The following is a 13,580-nucleotide window of genomic DNA, read 5'->3' as shown; positions in this document are numbered from 1 at the left end:
ATCGGCATCACACTTTTCCTTGGCCCAAGTAGCAAGGGGGGCTGGGAATGAGAAGGGATCCGCTGCTCCCTTCAGTTCTCCCAACTGCTGCTCCCTGTTCTGCCAGGAACTCCACCTTTTATACACTTAGGTTTCTTTAACAGGCTGCAGGTGTGAGTTCTGGGCTGGGTCTGCCTGTCCTTGCCTGACTCCATTAGTGGGTCAGTCCAATATTAGCATGGGGCAGTCTGTCTTCTGTCGCTCAGGGTAGTTTTGAGTAATCTTTATTCTTCATGGTCGTTTCCTCTTCTTCTTAGTGATTTTCGAAATTGGGAAGGGGGAGTTGTGATGGAAAAATTGTCCTTTAAAAGCAGAATGGATGTGATTGTGATTGAGCGCCTGACCCTGCTTGGTCTCATTGGGGGCAGGGGCACTGCATATTACTAGAGGTATTATTTCTAGTTGTAATACATGGGTAACTCAGTGGGGTATGGGAATTGTGGGAGTTGTAGTTTCCTGTCGTGACGGTACATAGCTCATGTACGGACGCTTCAGAAAAGGAGGGATATATGAAATGTCCTCTGGGTTTAGAAGAGGGGGGAACTAGGTGATCTCTAGGGGTCAAAAGATAATTTGATTTCCTATGGTGTTTTCTCTTTCCCTTTTCTAAGTTAAAGAGTTGGGGTGTGTCATGATTCTGCTGACAATATCCTCCAAAGACAAAGGGGATATCGGGTAGCAGCATGTCGGACAAAAGGGGGGGGATACCGCGTCTCACCTGAGGGCATTCCTCCAACATTCGCCAACAACCCCCTGTCCAGGTGATTCTGCCAAACTGGCCCACCCTCAGGGTCTGCTTCCAAAGGCGATGGCCATTCCCTGGCCCCCTGAACAAAGAATCCACAGGGTCTATATATGAACCCACCCTAAGGTTTCTTACAACTGTAACAAAGGGTGGGTCAGGCATTGTACCATAACAAAGGGAGAGGTATGGAAAATGTAATACAACAAAGAGGGAGTATATGCTGTGTACTGTAACCAAGGGAGGGCCGGGCATTGTACTATGACAAAGGGAGATGTATGGGGAATGTAATACAACAAAGGAGGGAGTATATGCATTGTACTGTAACAAAGGGAGGCCCGGGCATTGTATTAATACGACTTTCCCCAGGCATTGGGCTACAGGTGGCAGACTTTTTCAATATGCCCACCAAACATGTTTTTTAATTGAGGACTAGATAAATTCCAAACATTTGTTTAAACTATGCTTTGGTGATCCTTGTCCCTGTTTGGGAAGGTCTTGGGAAAGGTGCTGTCTAAGCAGTTGCCGGCATGCCTAGAGGAATGTGGCTTCTCCGATGCCTGAGAATCAAGCTTTGAACTGTCCATGGGACGGAGGCCTCCCTGGTCTGGATGGAAGATGATTTGCTGGTGGCCAGGGTCCGCCCTTGTCATACTGGAGCAGCAATTGACATCGAACACAGTTTTTTATGTGGGGTTGTTGGCCAATCTATGAGAGCTAGGAGGAATTCGGTAGTAAATTGAACAAAAGATCTCTTCCATGCATGAGAGGACCAACAGGTGAACACAGGGTCTCATGTCTCTCCGATATAACCAGAGCTCTCAAGTTTCCCGTGGCCACCCGCGAGAAGGACATCCAGTCCTGTTTTCTTCCTTTGGGATTCTGGGACTTGTAGTTATTTATTTCCCATTTGAAATTTAGGAGAACTACAAGTCCCTGGATTACAAGCAAAACAGGAATGGGTGGCCTTCTTACGCATGGCAACGGGAAACTTGAGAGCTCTGCACAACAGCAGCATCCTTGGGAAACCGGTGGTGATGGCACTCTCTTCCTTTCATTAAATGTGTATTTTAGGCTGGACAATATCATCTAGTGGCATGGCTTTTAGTGGCACCGGTTTACTGGTGACACCAAGATCTATGTCCTGTTGCACAGCAGTGCAGTGACAGCTTTTGAACCCATCACAATCTGCGTAACAACCGTTGCAGTTGTATGGAGGCACAGTGACCGAAACTCAGTCCTGATCAAATCCATGGTCTGATTGTTGCTTCTCAGAATGGTATGAGGACAGGTCCAGGTGAGCGCAAGCTCCCCTTCACTGATGATTTGCAAAGCGCTGAGGTGCCACAGGTGTGGCCTCGTGTGCGCTATGGGGTGATTTGGTCAATAACTCTAGCGCATTACTGTGTTTCCAGTAGACTGTGGCATGGCATGCATTGCATTCAAACAGTCAGAGCAATTGCCGCATTAAGCCTATGTCCTAAGGCTGTGCAGTAATTGGATCAATTGCCTGTGCGCTGGAGCTGTGTGTAGGTTTGTGGTGCACGGTGTGAGGATGACTCTCTGGCTCTTTTTGGTTGTGAGGTTTTGAGATGGGGCATGAGGCCAGTTAGAGGTTAGTTGCTTTAGGTAATCCTGTTCATGGCGCCCAGACCATTGTTGGCAAATGACGGGCTTTGGCTTTCTTCGCTAATAAACACTGACTGGAAATTGACTAGGGCAATCCAACCCAGGTATCAGGTTTGCAAACTTGTATCCTCTTAGAGTGGTCAGTCAGCGTGCATGCACACACTCATGTATTTCATTTATACAATTATTTTACCCAGTGCGTAACACAAAATGTGGGCCCCCCCCCCCTGCGAGCCATGCTGAGACACCCCCCTCACCCCTCAACTTGGCAACGAATCACAGGTCGCGCCACACTCTGGGCTGGCCTAGATTACTACATTTGCGCAATACGCACAAATATGCTACTGCAGGGGTACGCCACACACTGCACAAGGAGAAAGATATAAATATGTGTTTTAATGCATTACACAGCACACTTTCTGGGAGAAAAATTGGGTAAAAGACCAGAGTATTTGCAATTGTTTTGTAGGGTAACACCAATCCAAAAATCCAATACATGCAAGTCACCAACAGTGCACAGGAACATTGAGGCTTTAATTAATATAATGCTTTGCTATTAAAAATGGCATGCCACAATGAAAACATGTCCAACTGGCTGCACAATGTAGACCAGTCTAGACACGTAATGACATATTACAGTAAAGCATGCCGGGCTGCATTTAGACATACCTAGACTGGTTGCACCAAAATGCCAGTCGAAACAATAACACTTATCATGGTTATTTTATCACAGATTCCCAGAAAAATATACAATACCACAGTAAGAAGCGGCTAGACTGGCAGCACCCAAATGCCAGTCTAGCCAGGTAATTCCACTTAGTAGGACTGCTTTATCAGAGATGCCCAGTTAAAAGAAAGTCAAGCCAAACTAAGAAATGACTAGACTGGCTGCACCAAAATGTCTCTCTAGCCATTAATACAGCATATAATGCCTGCATGGGGTGGGGGGGAAGCCCTCAGACTTAAAAAAGAAATTGTTTATTGTTGTAGTCTCTCTGCCTTCATAAAAAAATGATTTCTGTTAACAGAAATGATTTCTTTATGAAGGCAGAGTGACTACAAAAAGTAAATGTTCTTTTTTTTTAAGTCCAAGGGGGCCTCCCCCTCCCAGGACATGTGGCAGTGGGGGCCCCTGCACCGCAGGGGCTGTGGGGGCCCATGTTACACCAGTGCTTTTACCCAAAGTACTGTAGAAGTATTTTATGAAACAATACAAAAACCTAAGGGAGACCACAGTGAAAAGAACAAAATAGATAATACCAGGAGCTGCGGAGAGGAAGAGAGGTGGGCTCTGGACAAGGTGGCGGACTTTGCACTGTGGAAGGGAGAGCTAAGGGGAAGATGCAAAGCTTGAGATGAGGACAGATGGAACGGATGAAGTTGATGGAATGGATGAAACGGATGTAGTGGATGGAGCGGATGGAAATGACAGAGTGGATAGATGATAGAGTGGATAGAATGGATAGATTGATTAAGTGAATGGGATGGATGGAGTAGGTAGATGAATGGATGGAGTGGATAGATGGATGGATGGAATGGATAGATGAAATAAATAGATGGATAGAGTAGATGGAATGGATGGATGAAGTGGATGATGGAGTGGACAGAGTGGATGAAACGGATGAAGCGGATGGAATGGATGAAGTGGATGGAGCGGATGAAGCGCATGGGATGGATGGAAATGACGGAGTGGATAGATGATAGAGAGGATAGATGGATAGAGTGGATAGATTGATGGAGTGAATGGGATGGATGGGTGGGGTAGGTAGATGAATGGATGGAATGGATAGATGAAATAAATTGATGGATAGAGTAGATGGAATGGATGAAGTAGATGGAACAGACAGAGTGGACAGAATGGACAGCGTGGATGAAACGGACGAAGCGGATGGAACGGCGAAGTAGATGGAACGGATGGATAGAACGCACTGGAGTGTATGGAATGGATGGAAAAGATAGAGTGGATGAATAATAGAGTGGATGGACTAGATGAAAAAAGGGAAAAGAAGGGAAAGGATGGAAAGGATGGTATAGATAGAACAGATGGAGTGAATGGAAAGGATGAAACGGATGGAAAAGATAGGGTGGACGAAATAGATGGAGTCAATGGAGTGGATGGATTGGATAGAACGGACGGAAAAAGTAAATGAGTGGAAGGAGGGAATAGGGTGAACTGAGTAGATGGAAAGGATAGAGTGAACGGAGTGGATGAAAGGACAGACATGATCGAGTGGATATACCTCAATATGTCCCTGTATCTCATATGTATGTTATGCATATGCTATGTACAATACACCCCCATGTTATCCTAACACATTTTTACCCTATCCATCCCTTTGTACATGCATACCGCTATGTATGCCCCCTGTTCCACTCTCGTGCCTGGTTGCAGGCGCTTTACTGACAACCACCATATCACACTACTACGCTTACTCTCTCCTATACACCTTCACTCAACTAGAACACAGCTATACTATGACGCATTCGGTATAGCTGTTCTCATACTAAAATGACCCCATGAAACACCCACCACCCTAATATAACACAGCTAGCTGAGCACATACCGCTAGCTTAGGCGTCTCCTTAGGCCTAACGCAGCCAGAACGCAGTCTGGGTGTCCACCCTCCAGATTGAACACATCCAACGGATCTCCTCAGCACCACACCTACCTACTGCTAAGAAGCAGCTATCATGCAACAACCACCCCAGCTGCACACATATCCGGTGCGCCCACGCACTATGTGTCTCTCTCTCTCTACTGACTTGAACTACGGTTCCCGAGGGCGTTCAACCTACCAGCGCTTTGAGGTCATACCAATGATACATAAGGCGCTATATAAATGCCAAGTAATTTAACATAGCATTAGTACCCCTGCACGTTGTATCAGGGTACTGGTAGTGTTTATGTTGTGAAAGGACATCTTCGCGGCTTCGTTACTATAAACAAAAAGTTCTCTCTTCTCCCTTTCCACGGCAGACAGTCACGTGTCGAAGAAGTGCCGGAAACACTACTTACTGTTTCCGGTTGCAGGCAAGGGAGAAGGAAACAAAAAGGTAGTGGAGACAAAATAGGTAGAAAGGGAGATTGGGGGGGGGTGGGAGGGATGAGGACACGGGAAAGGGATCACTTATCCTACAACCAGCGGGGTATGATGGCGGCCTCCCGCTCCGAGGAGGCTCAGAGTGGGGGCTTTTCCATGTGGTAAAGTGCCCATTCTGAGCCTCCTCTTTGGCTGGGAGGACTAAGCCATGCCCCCGCCGGGTACTAATTGAAGTGAATCAAGGAGGGAGATTAAATAATTTGAGGTGGAGCAAAGTTCCAGTGTTTAGGAGTCCCACAGGTTAATGATCGGAAGCAAGAAGGGTGCAGGGGGCATGGAAGTGCAGGAAAGTGTGTCAAAAAGGTTTGAGGAATAAAGGCAATGCAAAGAAAGTGACATTCAAATCAATAAGCAATTGGAAACTAATTCAAGCGGGCAAGGCAGGTTTGCAAGAGTAGTTAAGAGCAGGTGTTTACATTGATCGATAGCCTTTCAAATACCTATAATCACTGACCATGCCCCTTGTCTAAGGAAATGTGCTTCATGTGTGGCTGTCAAAAGTAGGTAGGTCCAAGCCTGCTTTTGATGTTAAAAAAGTGTGGGGGGGGGGGGTCAACGTGGTGGTGGGATGTGGAAATCTTGGCTCGCCTTTGATCAGATGGTTTTCCTACATAAGTACAGTCAATGAGCCCCAGCACATTGGGCAAACGTCCATGTGGCTTTACATAAGCGTAACTAAATCGCCCCGAGGACGCCATATCTTTTTCCTTAAGGACATGGTATAGTCTGGCTCTATGTTATGTTATCTTATCTTGCACTTGTGTTGTATAGCGCCTCCTGCCATCATTCATGGCGCCTGCAGGAGCATTGCTAATGGACCCCAGGATGTGGGGTCTTCTAGCTCTACCTCTGTTGGCATGTGGGTGAAGGGGGTGGGGTGAGAAAGGGGGAGGTCATGGGGAGTGTGAGGGAAAAGAATAGTGGGCGGCGTAAAGAGAAGACAGGAAGCAGGGGTGGGGGAGGGGGGTAAATCATGCCTAAATAATACCATGCAACCAAACTTTACTAATACTTGCATATCTAGATGGGCCAGTAAATCACTTGTGCAATGAAAAATGGGGGGCGGTGGAGAGAATGGGGCGAGTGGGAGGCAGGTAAAGGGGGAAGGGGAGAGCAGAGGGACTAGAGTGAAAGGTAAGAGGAAGGGGAGAGAGCTATTGAGGGAGAGGTGTGAAGAGAGGGGCGAAGGATTGCATAAAGGAAGATATGAAGGAAAGGGCACCAATGGGGAAGGGAAACTAAGATATTATGTAAAATATTGATATAAGCAAAGGGAATGAGAGGACAGAAAAAGGGGAAGGAGAAAGTGAAAGGGAGAGGGAAGGAGAGAAAGGGGGTAGGAAGGCCGGAGATGATGAAAGAGAAAGATGAGTAAGAGGAGGGAGAAAGGAAAGACGAGAAGGGGGCAGACTTGGGGGTCAACATAGTAGCAGGGCTAGGAGAAATGAATAAAAGGGGGGAGAAGCAGCAAAAGTATAAATAAAGGACAGGCTGTGGAGGAAAAGGTGAGGAAAAGCGGGAATTAAAGGGAGGGAAGTTGGTTGAACGGGGAGGAGGGGCTGGGAGACGCTGGGAGCACACGCCCGAGATAAGCCCTGGACGTGGAATGCGCTGGTGGGAGGAGAGAGGGCGGGGATGGCAGGAGAAGGGATGGGAAGCACAGAAAGCTCCCGGTGAGGTCACGGGCCCCCTCCCTGCCCCTCGCCATCGGCTCCTTCCCGATTGGCTGGGCGGGCCCAGGCTGGCAGTCTCGGCAACGCCCCCTGAATAGGAGCCGGAGGACGGGGGGAGTGAGGGGACTATGCCGGGCCCTGCCCGCAAATAACACGGGCCAAAAAAAGCCGGCCCGAAATTAGCTGCAGAGACTGAGGAGTTGGCACCGGGGAGCACCAGAGGAGGCGCACCGACGGCTGGTAGCCAAGGAGAGGGCCCCCAGCGACCATCCCCCAGCCGGGACAGAAGCACCGACTGGGGCGGCCATACCGGGTGAGAGAACGTCCACCGGGAAGGGTGCTGGGGGCTCGCTGCACTAGGGCAGGCAGTGAGTGAGCGCATATAGGGGCGCCGTGTGGGCAAGGAGGGCACTGGGGTTGGATTGCGGTGGCAGATCGAGGCTGCCAGTGTGCGTGAGGATGTGGAGTGGCAGTGTGAGTAGGGGGTGGTTAGGTGAATGGGTATGGCGGGGGTAGCATGACTGAGCATGTGTTCAGGGTGAGTGACCCTGGTAGTGTGAGCATAGAGGGTAGCAGTGTGTATGTGTGTGGGGTGTTGCTGTGGGTATAGGCAGTGTCCGTGTGTATAGAGGGTAGCAGTGTGTTTGTGTCTGGGGTGTTGCTGTGAGTATAGTGTCAGTAAGCAAAGAGTGTAACAGTGTGTGTTGGGGTGTTGCTGTGGGTATAGGCATTGTCTGCGAGCATAGAGGGTAGCAGTACGTATGTGTCTGGGGTGTTGCTGTGGGTATAGGCAGTGTTCGCGAGCATAGAGGGTGGCAGTGTGTATGTGTCTGGGGTGTTGCTGTGGGTATAGTGTCAGTGAGCAAAGAGGGTAACAGTGTGTGTTGGGATGTTGCTGTGGACATAGATGGTAGCAGTGTGTGTGGGGTGTTGCTGTGGGTATAGAGTGTCAGTGAGCGAAGCGGGTAGCAGTGTGTGTTGGTGTTGGCATAGAGGGTAGCAGTGTGTGTCAGGGTGTTGCTGTGGGTATAAGCAGTGTCAGTGAGGATATAGGGAAGCAGTGTGTGTGGGGTGTTGCTGTGGGTAAAGGAGGTGTCCATGTGTATAGAGGGTAGCAGTGTGTATGTGTCTGGGGTGTTGCTGTGGGTATAGTGTCAGTGAGCATAGAGGGTAGCAGTGTGTGTTGGTGTTGCTGTGAACATAGAGGGTAGCATTGTGTGTCTGGGTGTTGCTGTGGGTATAGGCAGTGTCCCTGAGCATAGAGGGTAGGTGTGTGTGTGTGTTGCCGTGGGTATAGTGTCAGTGAGCATAGAGGGTAGCAGTGAGTATGTTGTTTTATTATTTATAATGCGCGAGTGTACCTGGGGGTATCAGGGCGCAGCATTTACAAGAATTTTCGAAGCTTAGTTACAGTATACAGAGTATGCATAATACAAGAATAAGGTACACCAGTGTTATATACAAATCAGTAGAGGCCAGCAGGCCATCATATACAGGTACGCAAAAAGGCACACATGGTTACAGTTTGTGCAGGTAGCACTAGGCACTTCGTTGTCTTAGTGGGTCTCCAATTTCAGCCAGGAGACTGCAAGAGAGCGGAAGTTCTGATAGGGCAGGTCTTCTCTCAGGTTGTGTGTGGGGTGTTGCTGTGGGTATAGGCAGTGTCCGTGAGCATAGAGGGTAGCAGTGTGTGGGGTGTTGCTGTGGGTATGGGCAGTGTCAGTGAGCAAAGAGAGTAGCAGTGTGTGTTGGGGTGTTGCTGTGGGTAGGGGCAGTGTCAGTGAGCAAAGAGGGTAGCAGTGTGTGTCGGGGTCTTGCTGTGGGTATGGGCAGTGTCAGTGAGCAAAGAGGGTAGCAGTGTGTGTCGGGGTGTTGCTGTGGGTATGGGCAGTGTCAGTGAGCAAAGAGGGTAGCAGTGTGTGTGTCGGGTTGTTGCTGTGGGTATAGTGTCAGTGAGCATAGAGGGTAGCTGTGTGTGTGTGTTGCTGTGGTCAGTGAGCAAAGAGGGTATCAGTGTGTGTGTTGGGGTCTTGCTGTGGACAGAGGGTCGCAGTGTGTTGGTGTTGCTGTGGGTATAGGCAGTGTCAGTGAGCATAGAGGGTAGCAGTGTGTGCGTGTCTGTGGTGTTGCTGTGGGTCTAGACAGTGTCAGTGAGCATAGAGGGTAGCGGTGTGTGTCTGGGGTGTTGCTGTGGATATAGGCAGTATCAGTGAGCATAGAGGGTAAGAAGTGTGTATGTGTCTGGGGTGTTGATGTGGGTATAGGCAGTGCCAGTGAGCATGGATGGTAGCGCGGTGTGTGTGTGTTGGGGTGTTGCTGTGGGCATGGAGGGTAGCAGTGTGTGTGGGATGTTGCTGTGGGTATAGGCAGTGTCAGTGAGCATAGAGGGTAGCAGTGTGTCTGGGGTGTTGCTTTGGGTATAGGCAGTGTCAGTGAGCATAGAGGGTAGCAGTGTGTCGGGGGTGTTGCTGTGGGAATAGGCAGTGTCAGTGAGCAAAGAGGGTAGCAGTGTGTGTGTTGGGGTCTTGCTGTGGACAGAGAGTTGCAGTGTGTTGGTGTTGTTGTGGGTATATGCAGTGTCAGTGAGCATAGAGGGTAGCAGTGTGTGCGGGTCTGTGGTGTTGCTGTGGGTATAGACAGTGTCAGTGAGCATAGAGGGTAGCGGTGTGTGTCTGGGGTGTTGCTGCGGGTATAGGCAGTATCAGTGAGTCTAGAGAGTAGCAGTGTTTCTGTGTCTGTGGTGTTGCTGTGGGTATAGGCAGTGTCAGTGAGCACAGAGAGTAGCAGTGTGTGTATGTGTTTGGGGTGTTGCTGGGGGAAAAGGCAGTGTCAGTGAGCGTAGAGGGTAGCGGTGTGTCTGGGGTGTTGCTGTGGGAATAGGCAGTGTCGGTGAGCATAGAGGGTAGCAGTGTGTCTGGGGTGTTGCTGTGGGAATTAGCAGTGTCAGTGACCATAGAGGGTAGCAGTGTGTCTGGGGTGTTGCTGTGGGTATAGGCAGTGTCAGTGAGCATAGAGGGTAAGAAGTGTGCATGTGTCTGGGGTGTTGCTGTGGGTATAGGCAGTGCCAGTGAGCATGGATGGTAGCTGTGTGTGTGTGTGTGTTGGGGTGTTGCTGAGGGCATGGAGGGTAGCAGTGTATGTGGGATGTTGCTGTGGGTATAGGCAGTGTCAGTGAGCATAGAGGGTAGCAGTGTGTCTGGGGTGTTGCTGTGGGTATAGACAGTGTCAGTGAGCATAGAGGGTAGCAGTGTGTCTAGGGTGTTGCTGTGGGAATAGGCAGTGTCAGTGAGCATAGAGGGTAACAATGTGTGGGGGGTGTTGCTGTGGGTATAGGCAGTGCTAGTGAGCATGGAAGGTAGCAGTGTGCGTGTGTTGGGGCATTGCTGTGGGCATAGAGTGGCAGTGAGCATAGAGGGTATCTGTGTGTGGGGTGTTGCTGTGAGCAGAGAGTGGCAGTGAGCATAGAGGGTCGCAGTGTGTGTGTGTTATGGGGTTGCTGTGGACATGGAGGGTAGCAGTGTGTATGTGTCGGGGTGTTGCTGTGGCTATAAGCAGTGCCAGTGAGCATAGAGGGTAGCAGTGTGTCTGGGGTGTTGCTGTGGGTATAGGCAGTGTCAGTGAGCATAGAGGGCAGCTGTGTGTGTCGGGATGTTGCTGTGGGTATAGGCAGTGCCAGTGAGCATGGATGGTAGCAGTGTGTGTGTGTGTTGGAGTGTTGCTGTGGGCATGGAGGGTAGCAGTGTGTGCGGGATGTTGCTGTGGGTATAGGCAGCGTTAGTGAGCATAGAGGGTAGCAGTGTGTCTGGGGTGTTGCTGTGGGTATAGGCAGTGTCACTGAGCATAGAGGGTAGCAGTGTGTCTGGGGTGTTGCTGTGGGTATAGGCAGTGTCAGTGAGCATAGAGGGTAGCAGTGTGTCTGGGGTGTTGCTGTGGGTATAGGCAGTGCCAGTGAGCATGGATGGTAGCATTGTGTGTGTGTGTGTTGCTGTGGGCATGGAGGATAGCAGTGTGTGTGGGATGTTGCTGTGGGCATAGGCAGTGACAGTGAGCATAGAGGGTAGCAGTGTGTGGGGGGTGTTGCTGTGGGTATAGGCAGTGCTACTGAGCATGGAGGGTAGCAGTGTGCGTGTGTTGGGGCATTGCTTTGGGCATAGAGTGGCAGTGAGCATAGAGGGTAGCTGTGTGTGGGGTGTTGCTGTGAGCAGAGAGTGGCAGTGAGCATTAGAGGGTCGCAGTGTGTGTGTGTTGGGGTGTTACTGTGGGTATAGGCAGCGCCAGTGAGCATAGAGGGTCGCAGTGTGTGTGTTGTGATGTTGCTGTGGACATAGGGGGTCGCATTGTGTGTGTGTGTGTGTGTTGGGGTGTTGCTGTGGGTATAGGCAGCGCCAGTGAGCATGGAGGGTAGCAGTGAGTGTGTTGGGGTGCTGCTGTGAGCATGGAGGGTAGCAGTGTGTGTGTGTGTTGGGGTGTTGCTGTGGGTATAGGCAGCGCCAGTGAGCATGGAGGGTAGCAGTTAGTGTGTTGGGGTGCTGCTGTGAGCATGGAGGGTAGTAGTGAGTGTGTTGGGGCGTTGCAGTGGACAAAGAGAGTGGCAGTGTGAGTCGGGGTAGCGGGGAGTGAGCATGGCTCGACCACCACGTGTTAAGTGTGCACTATTGGCGTGTGCAGCCTGCTAGAGGGAGTGAGCGTGGGGCTTGTAGTGTGGATGGATGCGGCGGTGTGAGTGGGGCTGTGCCATGGTCATTTGAGATAGTGGGTTGGGAGTCATGAGTGAATATTGAGATGGCAGTGGGAGTGCAGTGTGAGTGACTATGGGGTGTTACTGGAAGTATGAAAGACTGGGTTACATAGTAAGGAAACCCTGTGCATGGGCCATTTTTGGAAGGAGACCTTTACCTCTCCAGGAATGCCAATAAAGCATTATTAGGCTGTACAGTTGGGGGAGGGGGACACTCACCCTGCGTGCGGTAATGGCCGAGTTATTTGAATATGATGTGACGGGAGAAAGCAGATCCTGTAGGGTCTCCAGCTTTACGCATGCGTTCTCTGTACTGTTGCTCCCCTGCGTCAGGGCAGGTGCGCCCGGCAAAATCATCTCCTTCTGGCTCTTGACGCACGCGCACTCTGGTCTCCATGTTTCCCTTCCATACCCAAGTCAGTGGCCCCTTTCCTCTCTCCCTCGTGCAATGGGTAGCCCCGCCCCTCCCTGATCTCCAAGCGCTTGAACCTGGGGATTCTGAGTCGCCCCAGCCATCGTATGAATTGCCCATTGTCACTGGCTCCTGGGATTCGAGGTAACACTGGGCTCGACCGGGGACGCACCCTGAACGCACAGTGAGACCTCTGCTGAGGGCGTCCCTGGGAAGGTGAATCCAGGCTAACATGGGTACAGCAATGAGCTGTAGAATACCTAACCCGGTTCAATCAATTGACACGAACCAAGACTACATCTCCCAGAATGCAGTAGCTTGTTATGCAGAACCCAGAACTATAAAGGTTGGTTTTAGGGTGACATTGAGTCACTTGACCATCCCAAGTTCCATGTGGCCTTAAAAGTGACCACGTTTAACATAAATAACTTGGGTGTGCAGTTGTCAAGTATTGACACTTCTGCTAGATCCGTGTGCTCACAAAAGCAACCCGGGTCTAGGAGATGCCATGCCCCACTAGAATGCGCCCTGGAGCCTGGGGGAGAATCCCCCTCGGCGCTTTGGGAGAGCAGTGCTGAGGGGCAGGGGTCGCGGGACGCCCCCGCCCCAGGTGTTCAGAGTAAACCCTCCCCTGTAGATTCATTGTATTCAAATGTCGTTTGTGTGATTATTGTAAAACATGAAGTGGGTCTGCCCGTGAGGACCGGACACGGCGAACCCCGTGTAGGGGGTTTCTCGCTGCCTCCAATCTCCGCCCACCCCCATTACACTCTTGTGGCATTCCAGATGGGTGATGAAAGGGATGGGGTTGTGGGTAAACTGATGGAAAAAGCACATATCACTGTGTTCAAAGACTCGGCGTAATCTGAGATTAAAAAGCAGCGAAAGGGCGCCTGGGTTGCGGGAGGAACCTCGCTGTACATTCAAGTCCTTGTCACGGCTGATCGGCTGATGGGTAGAGGGGGCTTTGTGCCCCCCCCCGTGTGCGCAATCGCATTTGAACCGTGGGAGGCCTCAGGATCCAGCGCTCATGCTTGATTCGTGGGGGCCATCAGGAGCCAGTGCACATGCTTGAACCATGGGGGCCCCTGCGATGCAGTGCGCATGCTCGACACCTGTGGGCCACTTGGTGGCAGTGCACAAGCTTGAACCATGGTGGCCCTCGGCAGGCAGTGCTCACATTTTACCCTGGGGGACCTTGGGAGGCAGTGCACACGTGTGAATTTTGGGAAGCCTTTTGGGAGGC

The 13,580-nt window shown here is 50.6% G+C and overlaps 1 protein-coding gene across 17 annotated transcripts in view; it reads left to right on the top strand.

Moving 5' to 3' along the window:
* The window catches only part of PHLDB1 (pleckstrin homology like domain family B member 1), a 500,781-nt gene that overhangs the window by 198,853 nt on the left and 288,348 nt on the right, over nucleotides 1-13,580 (top strand). Inside the window, exon 1 of one of the 17 annotated variants that reach the window (XM_069614426.1) lies at nucleotides 7,381-7,497. The exons of the other annotated variants lie outside the window; for them this stretch is intronic. The gene's annotated coding sequence lies outside the window, so the exon portion shown is untranslated. Of the gene's footprint in view, nucleotides 1-7,380; nucleotides 7,498-13,580 lie in introns of those variants that run through there. 17 annotated transcript variants of the gene reach the window in all.

The sequence above is a fragment of the Ambystoma mexicanum genome, chromosome 9, assembly GCF_040938575.1.
Source record: "Ambystoma mexicanum isolate Mex_15411 chromosome 9, UKY_AmexF1_1, whole genome shotgun sequence".
Taxonomy (NCBI): domain Eukaryota; kingdom Metazoa; phylum Chordata; class Amphibia; order Caudata; family Ambystomatidae; genus Ambystoma; species Ambystoma mexicanum.
Note: the sequence above shows the minus strand (reverse complement) of the source record. Positions and strands in the feature narration are given on the sequence as shown.